Below are 21,490 nucleotides of genomic sequence, written 5' to 3' on the forward strand. Positions count from 1 at the left end.
TTAATCTAATAATTATTTTGGTGTCTTGAAAAATAATATGACTGACCAATAATTAAATTGGCTAGGCAACTTTCATTCCCGAGTGTCTTTGCATCATCTTTGACCATCAGATTGGTGTTAGATACCATTAAACGCCACTTCTCTAGTGTCACCAACTGACACTTATGACCAAATGGATGACCTAGGCCAACAACTAACACCAAATACCACCAAGTACCTATGCGGCATAACTTACAACAACTTTTGCCTTTGACATCCTATGATTTCTTCGGGTCTCGAGCTCGTAAATTTACTTTAACTCCAATTGCACCTCACATGTGCAACATTTACTTAATCATGTGATTAAAATTAATCCACATGTTAAGTAATGTTTCAAAAGTACATGCCCTCATGACATCTTCTCCTCTAGAGTTAGTACATTCACATATATGTCAGATGCCAAGATTATCTTTAGGAGGAAAGAAATATTTTTACCTTTGTCAATGATGCTACACGGAAGGAATGGGTTTACCCTATTCGTAGCAAGGATGAAAGTACTCGACAAGTTTAAAAAATTCTTGGCATTGGCTGAAAATCAGACTGATAAGACACTCAAGTATCTTCGCTCTGATAATGGTAGGGAATATGTGTCCAAGGCCTTTCGGACATTTTGTGACAGTAAAGGGATAAAAAGGGAGCTCGTTGTCCCTCATAATGCCCCCCAAAATGGAGTTGCAGAGCATATGAATCGGACCATACAGAATAAGGTCTGTACGATACTGTCTCATGCTGCATTACCCCATGGTTTTTGGGTAGAGGCTGTTATGACAACCGTTCACTTAATTAATCGGTCACCAAACAAGTCTTTCGGGGGGACAGTTCCCCAAGAAGCATAGTCAGGCAAGCCACCTTCACATGCCCATCTGAAAGTGTTTGGTTGCAAGGCTTTTATGCACATTCGTAAAGAAAAACGCGGCAAACTTAAGCCAAAGTCCTGTAAATGCATTTTCTTAGGATATGGTAACGAGGGTGAAATGGGGTATAGACTGTGGGATCCCAAGAAAAGGAAAGTAGTACACAGCAATGACGTTATCTTCCAGGAAGATCACATGCATAAACAGCCCGAAAAGACTGAGGAGGTCCGAAGGGTTGTATTCCGGGAAGAAATACCTTTTGGACAGCAAAATGTACCCATTGTACAGCAGCAAATACCTGCTGTAAATGAACCTGTAAATGCATAAAATAATACTGGAAATGATCAACCAACTATTGCCCATGATAATGAGCCACTACATGTGCAGGAACAGCCAAGACAACAAGCTGTTAATGCTGATTTGCAGGCTGAAATGCCAGGAGAGCAAGCTGAAAATGCTCAACAGCCAACAAACAATGATCATTGGGTTAGAAGATCGTCTAGGGCAACTAGACAACCTGACAGATTTGTTCCTAGTGCAAACAATGTGGCCGATTATGTCATGTTGACAAACTATGGTGAACTATCTTGCTTCAAGGAAGCAATGGACAGACAAGACAGCAAGAAATGGTATAAAGCCATGTTGTCAGAGATAGAATCTCTTGAGAAAAATGGCACTTGGGACTTGGTGCAATTGCCTAAAGGGCAGAAAACACTTCCATGCAAATGGGTTTACAAGATGAAGGTCACTTCTGGTTCCTCACCAAAGTAAAAGAAAGATTGGTTGCAAAGGGGGATAAGCAGGAGCATGGAATTGACTTTTGTGAGATTTTCTCTCTTGTAGTCAAGATGACTACATTGAGAACCATTTTGGGCTTGGTTGCAGTTGAAGGTATGGAACTCATATAGATGGATGTAAAGACTGCATTTTTACATGGTAATCTACATGAAGACATATATATGCAGTAGCCTCAAGGGTTTGTGGAAAAAGGAGAAGAAAAGATGGTATGTAAACTCAAAAGGAGTATGTATGGGCTGAAACAAGCACCTAGAGAATGGTATCATAAGTTTGATACATTTATGCAGTGTCAAGGTTTCCATAGAAGTCAAGTGGATCACTGCTTGTACACCAAGAAGGCAGCAGATGGCAGCCTGATTATCTTGGTTTTATGTATAGATGACATGCTGATTGCTGGCAAGGATACTCATGCCTTGGACTCACTGAAGCAAAGTCTTCATGGCAGCTTTGACATGAAGGATCTTGGTGATGCAAATCACATTCTTAGCATGCGAATACTCAAAGATAGGTCAAAAGGATTACTCTATCTATCTCAGCAGGAGTATATCTCCAAGGTTTTACAGCGTTTCAATATGGAGAGGGGGAAAACAGTTGGGGTTCCATTGTCTCCATATGTGAAACTCAGTGCAGAGGACAGCCCTACATCTAATGATGAGAAGGCCGAAATGGCCAAGATACCATATGCTTCAGGTGTTGGCAGTTTGATGTATGTTATGGTTGCTACACGCCACATTGCCTTTGCAGTGGGAGTGGTTAGCAGATACATGGCAAACCTTGGCAAGAAGCATTGGAATGCAGTGAAAGGTATTATGAGATACCTCAAAAGCACAAAGGAGTTGTGCATCTGCTTTGGAAAGCATAAGGCATCTGCCGTTGGCTTTACATATGCAGACTATGATGGTCATGCGGATTGTAGAATGTCCACTTCTGGGTATGTGTTTACTTTCACAGGAGGAGCACTCTCTTGGATCTCCAAGCTACAAAAATGTGTTGCATTGTCTACTACAGAGGCAGAGTATGTGGCTGCCACTGAGGCATGCAAGGAGGCTTTATGGCTTTCACGTCTGGTGAAAGAGCTTGGCATCACAAAGTTACCTGCTCTCCATTGTGATAGTCAGAGTGCTATCATGCTAGCACGGAATCTTGTCTTTCATGCGCAAAGACAAAGCACATACAGGTGAAGTACCACTTCATTAGAGATGTACTTGACAGCAAGAATATTGAGCTTGTCAAAGTGCATACAAAAGATAATCCTGCAGACCTTCTCACAAAGGGTCTTCCAATAGAGCAGTTTGCTCATTGCCGACAGATGATGGGAATAGGATAGATATATGTATTTCAGCTTTGTGCATACCTAGACTTAGCTGATTCTTTTCTCCTCTTAAGGCACGTTGCCTTTAGGTGGGAATAAAGGCCTCGTGCCTTTAAATGTGCTCAAGTGTGAACACACCCTTAGCACTTATACTTACACATATATATCTATCTAAAAACCTAAAGGTACACTCTCCTCATTGTACCTAAAATCGTGCACAACCTCTGCTCTTCTCTCTCTCACTCTCTCCGTCTCTCCGTGACTAAGGAACACCTACTGTCTCGATCTTCGAGCCTGACCTGCCACTACAAGTTTTGCCACATGGCTGCTGCAGACTGTCTAACTGCAATCGAATGCATTAAATGCAGCTAACTTGGCTATTTCGGGCATTTTCTCGGGCATTCTTTTCATCCTTTTTAAAGGCTGAGTTTCCAACAGACTTCTACACTTGTATTTGACAGATTTCAGCCTACTGGTGACAATGACAACACTCGGGGCTGACGGAGATCGAGATCCTCAAGGCGGAGACATACGCAGATATTCTCTTTACACCCATATATAATTCTGCATCCTTATACAGCATTCATCACTACAGATTTTCTGTGTTTCACTGTCTCTTTCCCTCTCTCTTCTCTCTCTGTTCACTCTTTGTCACGGTCATTCGCTTCCGCATTGCTTCACTCTAATATGGTATCAAAGCATTGAAGGACTACCTATCTAAAGAGGAGTTTTCAGCGCAATAGGCTGTGTTTTCAGTGTTCAAGTGCGAGCAAGTGGGCTGCGCATCATAACAAGGCTGAGGCGAGCGTGGGCGTGCGAGGAAAGAAAAGATTTGCTAAAGCTGCTACTGTTTTTCTGCTGTTAGAGAAGGAAGAAGCCTATGTTTTTGGCCTTCAAGTGCAGATTTTACCTTCATCACCTCTGGCGCGGCTGAAGAAGGCTCGGGACGCAAAGACAAGAGCCCTAGCAAGCTACGTCTTCACAGTCAAAGGGGGTTTCTTTTGCGTTTGTGCAAGCATTGCAGGTGAAGATGTCTACAGAAACTAACGTGGAGTTCCAAGCGATCATGGACTTACCAGTTCTTCCATCAAATCCAAAGCTCGATGGTGACAATTACCACATATGACGTGTGATGATGTTGGCCATATTGGAGTCTTATGATTTGGCGGAGCTTGTGACGGAGGTGATCAACCAACCCTTGGTGAGAGATGAGTCCAAACTCTCTCCAAATGCTCATGCGGAGTTAACCAAGGCCCATAGTTGCACTCGTACGTAGTACGAACTGGACCGTACTATACGGTTCGTACCATACCATACCGTACGAATTCGTACCAAAAAACAAGCTTCCTTTTTTTTTGTGCGTGGTTGTTGTTGTTGGTGGTGGTTTGGGTTGTTGACTGTTGTTGTTGTGGTGGTGGTGGTGGTGATTTTGTAGCCTTGATCCATCAACCAAGAAAGGGGGTGGAAGCTTGATTAGACTCCTCATACATGTTTTGTTATGATTTATCCTAGAGCCAAAGGCCATACATAAGGTATTCAAGCAGTTTCAAACGTTTCTAATTGATGTCCCATCATTTTTCACAATATGTTAAGTGTCATCAATAAATAAATTCAGCACCATTTGAGAATCATCAAGTAGCTTAATCCTATTGATTTTACCTTTGTTCACAGCTCATTTTGCACCACCCAACCCAAAGCATTAGTACACATTGCTATTAAAACTAGGCCAGAGGATAGCTTGGCCTAATGTACCTTCTGAGAGTACACGAATTAGTGAATGTACCATCGGTAGCTGCTTTAGCCTTAGCAATGCCAAACAAAACCATAACAAAATTCATAAATCTTTTACCAAAACCTTTGGTGGTTTGTTTGGTAATTGTTGGTCTCACAGGCCATTTTGGCCTCTTGTAGACGTTAATAAAGCATCTCATGTCATTTCATCTCTCTCTCTCTCTCTCTCTCTCTCTCTCTCTCTCTCTCTCTCTCTCAAGCATACATGCCTCTTATTTGTATGATCATTCATGTATGATGTATCCACTCCTATATATGTACTTGTAAGTTGTAGCGAATGTTGCGCACGCGACATATGCCATAGAGGTTTTGGCATGTTACCCTCAAGTATTCATCTTATATACTCCAATAGCATTGCTATTTAGACTCTTAATATCAATTCTATCATCTATAGTTCAAAATAATGAAGTTTTTTTTTTTGTACTAATATTGTACCGTACCTTATAAAATCTTAAGGTACCATTTAGTACCGTATTTTATCATACCGTACCGTACCGTACTTTTCGTACCTGACAACTATGCCAAGGCCCAATCTCATTGGGACAAACTGAATGCCAAGATTCGTTCTTTTCTTTTTTTGTCTTGTACAATAGCCGTGATAGCCCATATCACTTGACGGTGGCTTGGGAGATATGGCTTGAGCTTGACCAAATGTACAACCGGATAATCCTTATGAAGAGGGTTTCTTTGGAGGTACAGATGTAAACCCTGTCCGTGAATAAGTCTTATTCGCTTCAGGAACACATCATCAAGCTTCGGCAATTTCTATCACCAAGTGGTAATACTTTTTGCAGTTGCTTTCCTTATTTATTTATATAAATATTTTTCTTTTCTTTTCTTTAGTTACTGTTGCTTTTTACCCCCAAAGTTCTCTTGGATTAAGCCGGGATCTTTGCATGGCCAGAAGAGGCAACCATTGGGACAAATTGGACTAATGATTTGTCTGAGCCTTGGGACCGGTTTCATATTGAATGGGCACTGAAGAATAAAATGCCAGTGGTTTGGGATTGTATGCTTAGCCATTGGAGATGGTGCAAGACAATGAGCCTGCTGGCCAAGACAGAAGATACACATGTGAGAATACTCACGGAATAAAAGTCACCATAACAAAGCCACATTACAATTTTTTATGTGGTTGCAATGATAAAACTTGCTCAGAAGAACTTGAGAAATGCAGGGGTCACCATCCCTAAAATTTAGAGAGTTACTATTTTTGGAACCCAGAATCTGTTTGCGTCATTATCTTCATTTTTGCACCAGAATTAATTATGTAATCTGTGCCGAGGTCAAATTTTGCACCGATCATGGAGAATTTTAGACCGGAAGGTTTAAACGGGAAAATTGTCACATGTACGCCATGTGTCACAATTTGGGCACAATTTCCCAAAAGAAAGAGAGAGCATTTTTTTAAAAAAGTAATAAGCAAGAGGGGCAAATTTGAGCGTGAAGTTTTCAAGGGCAAATTACTACAAGTACATCAGCTATGGAGAGTACTTCTTCGTCTCTGACTCATGTACGGAGGTAGAGCTTGCTCCCTCTGGTCAAATCTCTCTCTATTCTTAGAGGGAATGCTCTGTATGATGGGCTGATTCCATCGAATGTGTGTTTTCTCTGCACTTCTATTGAGGCAAGAGCCTCATTGTCCAAGTTCAAGAGCAACTAATTGCTTCTCCAATGCAAGAACTAAAGAAAGTGATGACCACACCACACGGGAACAAGGTTTTCAGCTCTAATTTAGTGTTGTTTGTGGGATTGTTTTACTGCTGGAATGATGACAGGGTCAAAGGGTTTGTAGTCCCACTGGTATGGAACATAGGAGATGGCCTGTTTTTCAATTGGATGTGAAGTCAACCTTTTTGAATGGTGATTTGAAGGAGGAAATCTATGTACAGCGGCCTCCTCGCTTTGGTTCCTCAGATGGGAAGGTTTACAAGTTAAAGAAGGCCTTGTATGGCCTAAAGTAGGCTCCGCGTGCTTGGAATGAGAAGATTGATTCGTTTCTCCAAGCCAAGTTGGGATATCAGCGCTCTAGGGCCGATCCACAACTTTATGTGTACACTTCTGAGGGTGGTCGTATGTTGTTTGTTTTGTATATTAATGACTTGATTGTTACAGGTGATCATGCCTAGAAGGTCAAAGAGACGAAGGCAACCCTACATCAGAAGTTCGAGATGACGGATTTGGGACTTCTCCATTTCTTTTTGGGTCACGAGATTTACCAGTCTCAGAGGGGGATTTCCATCTCTCATCAGAGATATGTACAGGACCTCTTCGTGACTTTTGAGATGGAGAATTGTCGGTCCATTTCTACTCCTATGGATCCGAACTGAAAGGCCACTTCACGCGCAAATTCTCCTTTGGCGGATGCTACTCGCTACCATCAACTGATTGGATCATTGATTTGGCTCCTCAACACACGGGTTGATCTATGTTTTGTTGTAGGTCTCTTGGCTAGGTTCATGAGTGCACCTCACTAGCTGCATTGGCAGACTGCTCAGAGGATACTTCGATTTCTGAGGGGGACCTCCAACCTTGGGCTTTTCTATCCAACAAGTACAAGTGCTTCTAATCTTGTTCTTGCCGATTGGAGTGATTCACATTGGGCTGGTAATGTGGATCACAGGCGGTCTACTACAGGTTTTTGTTTTACCTTGGGTGTTGGTGCTATCTCTTGGAGTAACAAGAAGCAACCCACGGTAGCCCTATCTTTGACTAAGGCAGAGTATCAGACTACGTCTTCTACCACATGTAAGGTTGTGTGGCTTCGGCGGCTGTTGGAGGAGCTTTGGCTGTCCCCCAGACTCGTCCTACTATCTTGCAATGCAACAATGAGAGTCGCATTGCCTTGGCACGGAATCCCATATTCCATGCCCGGACGAAGCACATAGAGATCCAGTATCATTTCATCAGGGAGAAGCTTCTAGATGTGACCATTGATATGGAATACTGTAAGACTAAAGACAATCTTGCAGATCTGTTTTACGAGGGCACTTCCCCAAGCTTTACTTCATCAACATTCCAAATCCCTACATCTGCTGCCTTGTCCAAGATTTGAGAAGGGGTATTGAGAGTCATCTCCTGCCACGTCAACAGTGCCACGTGGCAGTTTTGCCATGTGGCTGCAATCGGACTATCTGCTACAGTCGGCTGCATTTGACCTGGCTATTTCAAGCATTCTTTTCAGCCTTTTTAAGGCTGAGTTTCCAGCAGACTTCTACACTTGTATTTGACAAATGTCAGCCTGCTAATGACAGAGAGAACACTCCAAGTTGACGGAGATCGAGGTCCTCAAAGCGGAGACATACACAAATATTCTCTCTACACCCGTGTATAATTCTGCATCCTTATACAACATTCTTCACTACAGATTTTCTATGTTTCACTATCTCTTTCCCTCCCTCTCTTCTCTCTCTATTCACTCTTTGTCATGGTCAATCGCTTCCGCATTGCTTCACTCTGACATAAGATGCACCGAAGAAAGAGCCAATACAATAGCATGATGTTCCAAATGTGGGTAATGAGCATAAGCAAGTGATACCAGTGGGGCAATTGATGCATATGCAAGGCCAACTTGGAAGTGTCAATCCAATGCTTTTTGGATAGTAGGGCATGCATGCAATTATGGGGCAGCTAGGTTACTTTGGTTGTGGCACTAATTTCCATACTATGGTGGATCAGGGACTGCATACGGGGATGTATTACTCAACCAATGGCAAGTAGTGTTCCCAAGAAGTCTTATGGTCTAAAACATAACACTTCATTAGATCTAAAACAGTCGAATTTGCTTCTTCAGACTGTCCATCAATTTGTGGATGAAAAGAAGATGAAAATTTCAACATAGTGCCCATGTTTTCAAACTTTCCAAAACAAGCTAGTCATTCTTGGGTTTCTATCACTAACAATTGACCATGGCATTCCATGGTACTTGAAGATATTATGCATAAATATCTTTACCATGTGTTTTGACTTAATCTTTTTCCTTACAGGAATGAAATGTGCCTATTTGTTGAATCTGCAAATGATAGTCCACATTCCATCATTCCATGAAGAAGTTCTTGGAAGATCAAAAATGAAATCCATGGCAATACTTTCCTATGGCCTTTCTGGAATAGGCATTGGTTGCAATAACCCTGGTGCCTTCTATCAAATTTGACCTTTTGGCATACAAGGCAAGGTCTGACATATGCATCAACATTAGATCTCAAGGCTGGCCAATAGAAGAAAGTCTCTACCGCTTTGACTGTAGCATCTATACCACAATGTCCTGCATATGGTGGAGCATGACTTTCTAATAAAACTTTTGGCCTTAGCTGTTTTGTAATGCATAGTCTTCCATGCATCATGATAAAGCCTTCTTTGAACACATAATGATCATGATGTTGGCCATTGATCAACTATTCGTAGATTTCAGAGAAATCTTCATCATCAACATATTGCTCTTTCATATCATCCAATTTATGGTGATAAGAAATTGAAATAGCTGACACCTGTGGTTTGCGAGATAAAGCATCTGCAACTACATTCTTCTTGCCTTCCATATGCACTATCTGAAAATAAAACATAGATAGGAAATTTGCCCAACATATGTGTTTCTCTAACAATTTAGCCTGTGTGAGAAAGTACCTAAGTGTTTGATGATCTGTTTGCACTACAAAATCAGCACCAAGCAAATAGTACTTCCAACTAGAAAGTGCATGGATCACAGGCAATAACTCTTTCTCATAAATTTGGTAAGTTCTTTCAACGACAGAGTACTCTACTCTCGTATGCCACAACCATTCTGTATTAATACAGCACCAATGTTGTTTCCACATGCCTCACACTATACTACGAATGGCTTACACAGATCTTGCAAAATAAGTATTGGATCTGTAGTCATTTTCCCTTTCAAACATCTAAATGTTGATTTCTCTTTGTCAATCCATTGCCATTTGACATCCTTCTTTTCAAGCGCATGTAAAGGAGAAGCAATCTCTGCAAAGTGTCTTACAAATCTTTTGTAATAAGAGCATAGGCCAAGGAAACTACGGACATCATGAACGGTTTTCAAGTCTAGCCGAGAGACAATTGCTTCTATCTTTGTAGAATCCATCTTCACACTATCTTTAGAAACTGTGTCCAAAGAAGTGAATCTCTTCCAAAAAGAATTTACTCTTCTTACCATTAACAAGCAATCTATTGCGCTTAAGCTCATTAAAGACTGTAACTAAGTGTTTTCTATGCTCCTCTTCATTCTTTGAAAAGATAATCATATCATCAAAGAATGTGCCAACGAGACTTCGATAAGGGCGGAAAATTCTATCCATCATCCTATTAAGCATGGCAAGAGCATTGGTCAATCCAAACGGCATAACTAAAAATTCATAGAGACCAAATGTCGTTTTAAAAGCAGTCTTATGGATATCCTCTGGCCTGATTCTGATCTGATGGTACCCACTTTTCAAATCTATCCTGCTAAACATTCCTACTCCCTATAATCAATCAAGAATGTCATCTATCCTTAGAATCAGAAACCTATACTTCATCGTATTCTTATTCAAGGCTCTGTAGTCAATACTGAAGTAAGCGATGCGCAGTGGCGATACAATGTCCTGCGATGAAAATATCGAGTAGAGAGCAAAACGTGAGCAAGAGTAGAGAGTGAGAATCAAAGAGAGAGATGCACAATGTTCTTGGGTACAATTTTTGTATGTATACCTCTTTAGGTTTTAGATAGATATATATGAAAGTACGAATGTGCTAAGGGCGTGTTCACACTCGTGCACATGTAAAAGGCACGATGGCTCTTTATTCCCGACAACCTCCCACCTAAAGGCAATGTGCCTTAAGAGGAGAAAAGAATCAGCTAAGTCTAGGTATGTACAAAGCTGAAATACATATACCTATCCAACTCCCATCATCTGTCGGCAATGAGCAAACCGCTCTGCTGGAAGACCCTTCGTGAGCTGCAGGGTTATCATCTATATGCACTTTGACAAGCTCAATGCTCTTGCTGTCAAGTATATCTCTAATTAAGTGATACTTCACATGTATGTGCTTCGTCTTTGCATGAAAGATGAGATTCCGTGCTAGCATGATGGAACTCTGACTATCACAATGGAGAACAGATAACTCTCTAATGCCAAGCTCTCCCACCAAACGTAAAAGCCATAAAGCCTCCTTGTATGCCTTAGTGGCAACCACATACTCTGCCTCTGTAGTAGACAATGCAACATACTTTTATAGCCTGGAGATCCAAGAGACTGCTCCTCCTGTGAAGGTAAACACATACCCAGAAGTAGACTTTCTGCAACCGCATGACCACTATAGTTTGCATCCGTAAAGCCAACGACAGATGACTTATGCTTTCCAAAGTAGATGCACAAATCCTTTGTGCCTTTGAGATATCTCATAATACCTTTCACTGCTTCCCAATGCTTTTTACCAAGGTTTGCCACGTATCTGCTAACCACTCCCACTGCAAAGGCAATGTCAAGATGTGTAGCAACCATAGCATACATCAAACTGCCAACACCTGAAGCATGTGGTATCTTGGCCATTTCGGCCTTCTCATCATCAAATGTAGGGCTGTCCTCTGCACTGAGTTTCACATATGGAGACAATGGAACCCCAACTGTTTTACCCCCATCCATATTGAAACGTTGCAAAACCTTGGAGATATACTCTTGCTAAGATAGATAGAGTAATCCTTTTGACCTATCTCTGAGTATTCGCATGCCAAGAATGTGATTTGCATCACCAAGATCCTTCATATCAAAGCTGCTATGAAGACTTTGCTTCAGTGAGTCCAAGGCATGAGTATCCCTGCCAGCAATTACCATGTCATCAACATACAAAACCAAGATAATCAGGCTGCCATCTGCAGCCTTCTTGGTATACAAGCAATGATTCACTTGACTTCTATGAAAACCTTGAGACTGCATGAATATATCAAATTTATGATATCATTCTCTTGGTGCTTGTTTCAACCCATACAAACTCCTTTTGAGTTTACATACCATCTTTTCTTTCCCTTTTGCCACAAATCCTTCAAGCTACTACATATATATGTCTTCATGCAGATCACCATGTAAGAATGCAGTCTTTACATCCATCTATATGAGCTCCATATCTTCAACTACAACCAAGCCCAAAATGGTTCTCAATGTAGTCATCTTGACTACAGGAGAGAAGATCTCATCAAAGTCAACTCCATGTTCCTACTTGTACCCCTTCACAACCAATCTTACTTTGTACTTTGGCAAGGAACCAAAAGTGACATTCATCTTGTAAACCCATTTGCATGGAAGGGTTTTCTGCCCTTTAAGCAACTGCACCAAGTCCCAAGTGCCATTTTTCTCAAGAGATTCCATCTCTGACAACATGGCTTTATACCATTTATTGTTGTCCTGTCCATTGCTTGCTTGAAGCAAAACGGTTCACCACAGTCTGTCAACATGACATAATCAGCCACATTGTTTGTATCAGGAATGAATCTATCAGGTTGTCTAGTAGCCCTAGATGATCTCCTAAACCAATGATCATTTTTTGCTGGCTGTTGAGCTTGCAAATTTTCATTTTCAGCTTGCTGTCCTGGCATTTCAGCCTGCAAATCAGCATTAACAACTTGCTGTCCTAGTTGTTTCTACACATCCAGTGGCTCATCATTATGGGCAATGGCTGGCTGATCATTTCCAGCATTATTTTTTGCATTTGCAGGTTCATTTACAGCAGGTATTTGCTGCTATACAGCGGGCACATTTTGCTATCCAAAAGGTATTTCTTCCCGGAACACAACCCTACGGACCTCCTTCGTCTTTTCAAGTTGTTTATGCATGCGATCTTCCTGGAAGATAACACCATTGCTGCGTATTATTTTACATTTCTCAGGATCCCATAATCTATACCCCATTTCACCCTCGTCACCATATCCTAGGAAAATGCATTTACAGGACATTGACTCAAGTTTGTTGCATTCTTCTTTACGAATGTGCACAAAAGCCTCGCAGCCAAACACTTTCACATGAGCATATGAAGGTGGTTTGCCTGACCACCGCTTCCTGAGGGATCCACCCTCCCCTCCCAAAGACCTGTTCGATGACCGATTAATCAAGTGAACAACTATCATAACAGCCTCTGCCCAAAAGCCAAGGGGTAATGCAGCATGAGACAGCATAGTACGGATTTTATCCTGTATGGTCCAATTCATACACTCTGCAACTCCATTTTGGGGTGGATTATAAGGAGCAGTGAGCTCCCTCTTTATCCCTTTGCTATCACAAAATGCCTAAAAGGCCTTGGACACATATTCCCTACCATTGTCAGAGCGAAGACACTTAAGTGTCTTATCAGTCTCATTTTCAACCAATACCAAGAATTTTTTAAACTTGTCAAGCACTTCGTCCTTGCTACGAATAGGATAAACCCATACCTTCCGTGTAACATCATCGACAAAGGTGACAAAGTATTTCTTTCCCCCTAAAGATAACCCTTGCATCTGACATACATCGAAATGTACTAACTCTAGAGGGAAATATTTTAACAAAAGAGACTTCTTATGAGACGTCTGTGCATATTTATCATAAACACAATGCTCACAATGCTCAAAATCGGCATAATGAAGACAAGGTAAGTAACCCAAACAAGAAAGCACTTTCATTCCAGTTTGACTCATGTGTCCCAACCAACCATGCCATAAAGAAACACTTGGCTGCTCGGTCACGGCAACAACATGGTCACGCACACTAGATACATGGAGAGGATACAAGGTATCACTTTTACAACATCTGGCAGTCCCTCTAGATCCCTTACAGATCTTCCATTTTCCATCACCAAAGATGGTATGAAATCCATCATCATCTAGCTGCCCTGTGCTAATCAAGCTCTTCTTGAGTTGAGGTACATGTCATACATACTGAAGTGTGAAGATAGAACAATGCTGAAAGTACATCTGCACACTGTCAATACCTGCAATGTCACGTGCATAGCTGTCCCTAAGATGGACAACACCACTATGTTGACCCCTTGTATAGTCAAAAAACCACCTGAATCTAGAATCCAAGTGTGCATGTCATCATCCGTATCTGCAAGTAAAGCATGTGTACTAAAGTGTGAAGAAACAAAGAGTTCGTCATTCCCACTGTCACTGTCATGAGTGACTACATTCACCTCTTTAATTTTGACACTGCTCTTCTTGGGCTGACTCTCTTTCTTCTCTTCTTTGCTATCATCTGTCTTCTTACCCCTTCCTTTCTCTTTCTTCCATTTGTAGCAGTCACGTTTAAAGTGACCCTTTTTGCCACAATGATGGCATTCAACATCCTTACCACGTGATTTATTGCGTCCCTTGCTATCATATTTGCCTTTCTATTGTGATCTGCCCCTAGTATGCAAAGCACTAGAAGACTTACTGGATGCATTGTTCTGCTGATGCATTTCTTCCATGAGTAGAGCACTCTCTACATCAGCATACAAAAGCATCGCATTAGAATTGCTCATAGCAGTCCTAAATGTATCCCAACTCTCTAGCAAAGTACAAAGTAAGAACGTCGCCTTAAATTCTTCATCAATCATGAACTTCAAGGCAACTAGCTGGCTGAAAATGGAGTTAAACTCACTCAAGTGAGTAGACATTGTTATACCCATGCAAATCCATAAGCTTTTTCAGTCAGTAAACTTTGCTTGCGGCACTCTTCTAGGCATACAGTTCTTCCAGTCAGGTCCAAATAGCATAGGCAGAATCCAAACCTTCAATGTTAAACAGCAAGGCATCAAAAATCGATAGCTTGATGGTTGAGCATGCAAGCTCATCCCAATCTTCATGTTCCATATCCGCGGGCTTTGCCCCTTTGGTCTTAATCGGCCTTGCTTGCTTCTTCTGCAACAAGATATTATAGCACCATTTTTGCCAGACTACAAAGTTATGTGTTCCTTCAAGCTTCTTAATGTGCATGAGATGACTGCTGTCACTACCGCCAACCATGATTTTCAGCCCAAATGTGACCAAAAGATTTCAACAAATGCAGGCCCAAACTGTCATACAAGTGACCAAGGTACAAACAAGTACCAACCAGCAATAAATAACCACGTAAAAGCAGAAATTTCAGATCTGCAAATAAATTTTCAGAAACACTAAACCTTGTGCTACAGCACTCCACAACTGATTACAGCTGTTCCAAGGATAAATACATCACATTATAGTCCCAAATTTTAGCTGCAATTTCTGTTGTACATGCACCCACAGAAACAAAACTTGACACGCACTGTCAAAAGCCCCAAATTTTTGTGCTCAAAGCATCAACGATACATTTGCACTCTCTCTAACATGCATAGAATAGGCCAATTTTGCCAAAATAGAGCAATTTCACCAAAACCCCCAAATTTTTCCAAGTGCCAAGTGTCCAAATTGCATGGAATTAAACCCGCATGTACATAAAATGACTAAATGGCGCACAAATTTCGCCCAACCAGCAAAAGCCCCAAATTGCACGGGGTCTAATGTGCATCAATGTCGAGAAATCGATTAAATTTCAGCCCAATTCTTGCATGTACATGAAAAACCCCAAATGTCAGAGACAAAATGTCACAAATTCCTGCAATTTCTGAGACAAATATCACTGTTGTGTCTTGCTCGCATCAAATCTAGACAAATCCCCAAATTTTTGGCACAAATCTGCCCAAAATTCTGAATTGTGCTTACACGCACCAACGCCCGTCAATGAGCAAAGGGCTTGCTTGCAGGGAACCTTTGAAAAATTAAAAATTTTGCAAAAGAAAAGTGACGAATCTGCCCCGTTTACAGCCACCAGCCCGTCGCCTACTCGTGACCTGAAAAACGATGTTTTGACCTGCGCCTGAAGTGCGTGACCTGCGCATGACTGCGTTTGACCAAGAAATGACGATTTTGACCTGCATGCAACTTGAACTATCGCCTATCTGAAAACGTAGCCTATTGACCTGCGCCTGACTGCAGGAGCTCTCGCCTGTTTGCCCAGTGAAAGAACAATGACAAGCTGACCTGCACAAACTCCAAGAAGCGCGAACACCTTAGCCGCAGCTCTGATACCAGTTTGAAGTGAGCGATGCACAATGGCGATGCAATGTCCTGCGATGAAAATGCCAGGTAGAGAGCAAAACGTGAGCAAGAGTAGAGAGTAAGAGTCAAAGATAGAGATGCACGATGTTCTTGGGTACAATTTTTGTATGTATATCTCTTTAGGTTTTAGATAGATATATATGAAAGTACAAATGTGCTAAGGGTGTGTTCACATCTGTGCACATATAAAAGGCACGATGGCTCTTTATTCCCAACAAATACACATTCTCCAAGAGCCGTCCTTTTTCTAAACTAGCAATACAGGTGAACAAAACAGAGTACTGGGCTGAATTAATCCCTTCTCTAAAAGCTCATTATCCAGTGTCATAATCTCTTTTTGTTGCACTGCACTAACCCTGTATGGTGGCTTGTTGGGCGGACTAGTCCATGGAATAAGATCTATGGTACGATCTTCAAGCCTCTCTGGGGTTAACTCTCCTGGTAACAAATCTAAGAAACAGTCGTTGAATTTATCCAATAAAGCCCTTCTACTTTCATCTAGTACAGACACATTACTGTCCACTTCATTAACTTGCTTTGCAAAAACCAAGTATGTAGAAATATCATTTTTCATTACAAAAGTAATTGCAGAAGCAGAAACAACTGGGACAGACTCTCCTTTAAGCTTCACATCTAACACATGAGTCTTGCTCTGATGTACAAGAGTAATCGTTCTGTTGTAAGTATCCAAGATAGCATGCTTCCTGTGGCACCATGGAATACCCAATAGAACATCACAGCCCTCTAAAGGCATAATATGGAACTCCTCTATGTCCACATAGCTCTGGATGTGCATACGAAGTTTGCCAAGAATGGGGGTGACAGGTTCAGTATGTCCTGGGCATGCCAAATCAACCTGTCCAATTGGTCCCATTTCCTCAGGACGTATACCCTACTTAGCTACCAATGCCGGTGAGATAAAGTTTGCATGAGCTCCAGGATCAAAGAAGATAAGCATTGTGAAATCTCTGATCTTTCCCCAAGCTCTGCACGATTCTGTAACATCATCAACTGATTGATCTCCCACCATATCAAGCACTAAGCCAATATTGGGCTTCTTTTTACTTAGCGCATCTTTAACCTCCACATCTTTAGAAGATTGTTGTGGGCACTTAGAAGCAATGTGACCTTTCTGTTCACATATAAAGCATTTCCCAGCCATCATTAAAGGCTTTCTTTCTTCAAATCATTTACCAAAAAGTGGCCTCTTCTGTCCTTTGCCCTATTTAAAAGAAGTCTGAGGCTGCTGCTGAAAACTTTCTTCCAAAAATACTTCTTTACAAAGCTGGTCTTTCCTGGAAATCGCTTGTTCTTCTTGCCAGGATCCTGCTCAAACTGAGAATCCTTCTTTTCAGTGCTTTTAAAGTTGTCAACTTTTCCTTTCAATAATGCATTTGCCACACCAACATTTTCAATTAACTATATCATATTTGTAACCCTAGTCTTGGTACAATAATCCCTGATGGCTTCGAGCAAACCGCAACACTACTTTTCAATTTGTTCTAACATGGGCACTGTCCTATAAGAACTCACGGGCAAACATGCTTCCCAAAATTTATTATTGTACTCTTCTAAATCCACACAGTTTGCCGTATCCAATTTATGCCATGAAGCTGCAAACAACTATTTAAAATGGACCCAAGTGGCACGTGCATGTCCTTGCATCAACAATATATTCCACCACTGCAAAGCATTACCTTTCAAAAAAGTTGCAGCCTTCCGCACCTTCGAAGTCTCAGTAAAATTCCCTCCAATGTAAGCTGCATCAAATTGTTGTATAAATCTCAAAGCTTTCAGCTTATCTTGCATACCACTGAAGGTTTCAAACTTTAATGGCTGACCACCCTCTTTATAGTCTTTAGACTTTGCACTTTTTGGTATCAAGTTGTCATAGACAGGTGGCTATAAAAAGGGAAGTCCCTTGGGCACATTATCAGCATTAATTTCACCTGTCTTGGCTACCATATGCCCACTAGGCTGAGAAAAACCAGCCGCTGCATTTTCTACTCCATGCATCAAATAAGGACTCTGCAAAGTCGGAAAACCGGGTTGTAGACCAATATTAGCATAAATTGGGTTCATTGCCTCAATAAGCATCATTCCTAGTGGCCCTCTGGGCAAGTATCCATGATAACCAATGGGTAATCCAGCCATTGCTTGAAAAACTGACCCACCACCAAAGTAACCAGGATAAGTAGCAAACTAAGGAGGAACAGTCTGTTGTGCCACTTGTGCATAACTGCCTTGACCATTCACTCCCTGGTCCTCTACTTGTGCTTCTTGTTGCACTGGACCTGTCTCCATGTTTGGTGTCTTTTCCACATGCTCACGCACATTAGAGGTTTGCCTTTTTGAGCACTCCATGGTATGATGTGATGACTTAGCCTGAGAATCCTCATTATGTGACTTCAAAATTTTTTGCATCCAAGGATTCTTTACAAGCTATTCAAAAGAGCCAACCATACTGAGGAGTTGTGCCATAAACAAGTCCTCCTGTTCTTACTCCTCATCCTGTGGTTCAATCTCGGTTCTAGAAGGTGCTGACACCTGTGCACCAATACTCTCTCTTTTGTGTCTATGAGCAAAAGAACTCTCTTCTTCATGAGGGAGTTTTCCTTTGCCTTTGTCCATCTCTACCATCTCTCTAGTCTTGTATCTAGCAAATATTGTATCCAAGAAAAAATCTCGTAGCCTCTCACCTGTAATCTCTGTAAAACCTATGTGTATGACCTTTTCACCCAAAACTGTTCAAGCTTAAATTCTTACAAAAAAGAATTCAAATCCCGGGGATGGAACCATGGAACCGGTCTATGACTCACATAAAGTTGTAGTCCCTTTAATTAATACCTCGTCTTTTCACACACACAAATAGAGACCTCACTCCCTCGCTCAACACCAGATTAGCCTTGAAGACCGGCGCTCTTCTCGGTATTTCTTTATCAATTAAAAGATGGAAGGTTACAAAAAAAATGAAATGTTCCAAAGTATAAAACCTATGAACAATTGGCTTTCATCTTTTCTGAGTAAATTTCAGCTGCATAAAGACAATACAACATATCTAGAACAACATCTCTTTCTGAGTCAATTTCAGCTGCATAAAGACAATACACCATATCCAAAACAACATCCCAAGTAGGAAAACACTTTCTGTCAACATGACTCAATAATTCAAGTGTAGAATTGCAATCTGTAGAACTCTGCATCTACTATTTTTCACATGTTTCTTAACATGTCCTCAATCTTATTTTATTCGAGATCTGTTCCATACCAGTTGGACGACAAACCCTTTGACCCTAGCATCATTCCAGTAGTAAAACACCCCCACAAACAGCATTAAATCAGAGCTGAAAACCCTGTTCCCGTGTGGTGTGGTCATCACTTTCTTTAGTTCCTACATTGGAGAAGCAATCAGCTACCCCTGAACCTGGACAATGAGGCTCTTGCCTTAGCAGAAGTGCAAAGAAAACATAGAACTTTACATTCGATTGAATCAACCAATCATAAAGAGCATTTCCTTTGAGAATAGAGAGAGAGTTGACTAGAGGGAGCAATCTCTACCTCCGTACATGAGTCAGAGACAAAGAAGTACCCTCCATAGCTGATGTACTTGCAACAATCTACCCTCAACCCCTGAAAACTTCACGCTCAAATTTGCCCCTCCTGCCTATTACATTTTTTTTAATGCTCTCTCTCTTTTGAAAATTTGTACCCAAATTGTGACACATAGCATACGTGTAATAAAATTCTCCATGATCGGTGCAAAATTTAACCTCGGCATAGACCAGAGAATTAATCCTCGTGCAAAAACAAAGATAATGACGCAAACAGATTCTAGGGTCCAAAAATAGTAACTCCCTAAATTTTAGGGATGGTGACCTCTGCATTCTCACATGTGTATCTTTTGTCTTGGCCAAGCTCATTGTCCTGCACTATCTCCAGTGGCTAAGCACACAATCCCAATCCACTGGCATTCTATTCTTCAATGCCCATTCAATCCGGTCCCAAGGCTCAGACAAACCATTAGTCCAATTTGTCCCAATGGCTGCCTCTTCTTGCCATGCAAAGATCTCGGCTTAATTCAAGAGAACTCTTGGGGTAAAAAGCAACATCAACTAAAGAAAAGAAAAATAAAATATTTATATAAGTGACACCTTCCTAGGCTAGAGACATGGGATATGCACCGTTCTTTTCATAGTTTCATCTTTCTAGAAGATTTGCTCTTCTATTAGCATGGAGGCTTCCCCTCCTAAGGCAAATCTTGCAGCATCTCTATTAATGCTATCATGGCAGTGACTTTACCTTGCTCTTCCAGTCGGGGTACTTCATGCTTGTCTTCCTCTATCACCATGGTTCTCAGCACCACAAGAAGACCGACATCAAGCTCCTCTTCCTCCTTTGGCCTTGATATCCAAGGTTGAGAGTGAGTTCCTACCCTCTCTTAGTATTCTACACGTTCAACACTTGTCTTTGACATCAACCTCCCTTCCCTCTTGTATCTCCCATTTGCATCACATGATCATCATCATCTTTGTACTAGGGCGCCTGGGCAAGTGAACAATTTTCCCATGACGAGCACCTACTACATGCACATTCTCATCATGTGGCACACTACTCTATGCATCTCATTGTGTAGAGCATGCCTAGGCAGATCTTGAGTTGTCTCCACTAGCGATTCTTCATCAACTTACCACCACCTCACATACTTCATCACCCTTTCCCTCATCATTGGCACCCTTGAGTGATTAGGTTAGCTTGTTTACAAGTCCTGGTAAGCCACTAGCCAACCAATGAGCACCTTATGTCTGATGCCTTGGCCTCTAAGAAGTGATCATTTGGACTCCCTTGGTAAGATAGCCATCCCCTCTGTAGTCTTGGTAGACCATTGGGCAACTAACATGCACACTTTGTCCAATACCCTGGCTACTTTGGGGTGGGACACCTTGCAGTATGAATGGGATTTAACTTTTCTTACAGTCCCTTTTTGGCTTTCAATTTTAGGCCTAAGAGGGGGGGTGTTGAGCTAAAAATACATTCCATACTAATTAGCTCTTTAAAACAGCCCCAAAACATGTAAATTACCAAAAGTTTCATTGAAAAATGAGCAATTCTAGGCGGCTTCTGTGTCCCACATGCAAAAGCCTAATTTGGGAGGATCCTTCTACATCTGTAAATAGATGGACTGCCCACCATTCTCAGCCCCATGCTTCTATGCAAGTTTCTCGCATCTACGTGCAAATTCCAGCCATCAGCCTTCACCCAGTTGGCTGTCCAGCCTTTGCAATTGCTGCAACATCATCATCAGCCTGTCCTTGCTATTATCAACAGCTCCCAGCTGCTGGCAACTACTCCAAACTGTTGCGCTTGCTGTCTCAACCTGTCACCTTGCTGATCAGCCGCATCGACTGCAGTAGCCTACCAGCGTTTTCAGCATTGCAGGACCATACAGCCCCTAATACCCCTCCTACACTTGTTGCCCTACAATCTACAGCTCTGTGTTTTTTGCATTTTGAGTTTTGAGTTTTCGTTTTGCTTTTAGGGTTTGCATTTATTGTGTTACTATCCGAGTTATTGTGCTTTAGTCATGTTTGTACATTCTCTGTTTTCTCAGTGCAAACCCTAGCA

At 41.5% G+C, this 21,490-nt stretch overlaps 1 protein-coding gene and 1 pseudogene across 2 annotated transcripts in view; one reads left to right on the forward strand and one right to left on the reverse strand.

Annotated features, from left to right (window-relative positions):
* The window catches only part of LOC148029847 (polyubiquitin-like), a 258,440-nt pseudogene that overhangs the window by 200,669 nt on the left and 36,281 nt on the right, over positions 1 to 21,490 (forward strand).
* Positions 1 to 21,490, reverse strand: part of LOC148029849 (myosin heavy chain-like protein) — a 59,813-nt gene that overhangs the window by 36,296 nt on the left and 2,027 nt on the right. The window lies entirely within an intron of this gene.

Source organism: Lygodium microphyllum, chromosome 10 (genome assembly GCF_053477565.2).
Source record: "Lygodium microphyllum isolate KBCC chromosome 10, Lygodium_microphyllum_v1.1.10, whole genome shotgun sequence".
NCBI classification, from domain to species: Eukaryota; Viridiplantae; Streptophyta; class Polypodiopsida; order Schizaeales; family Lygodiaceae; genus Lygodium; species Lygodium microphyllum.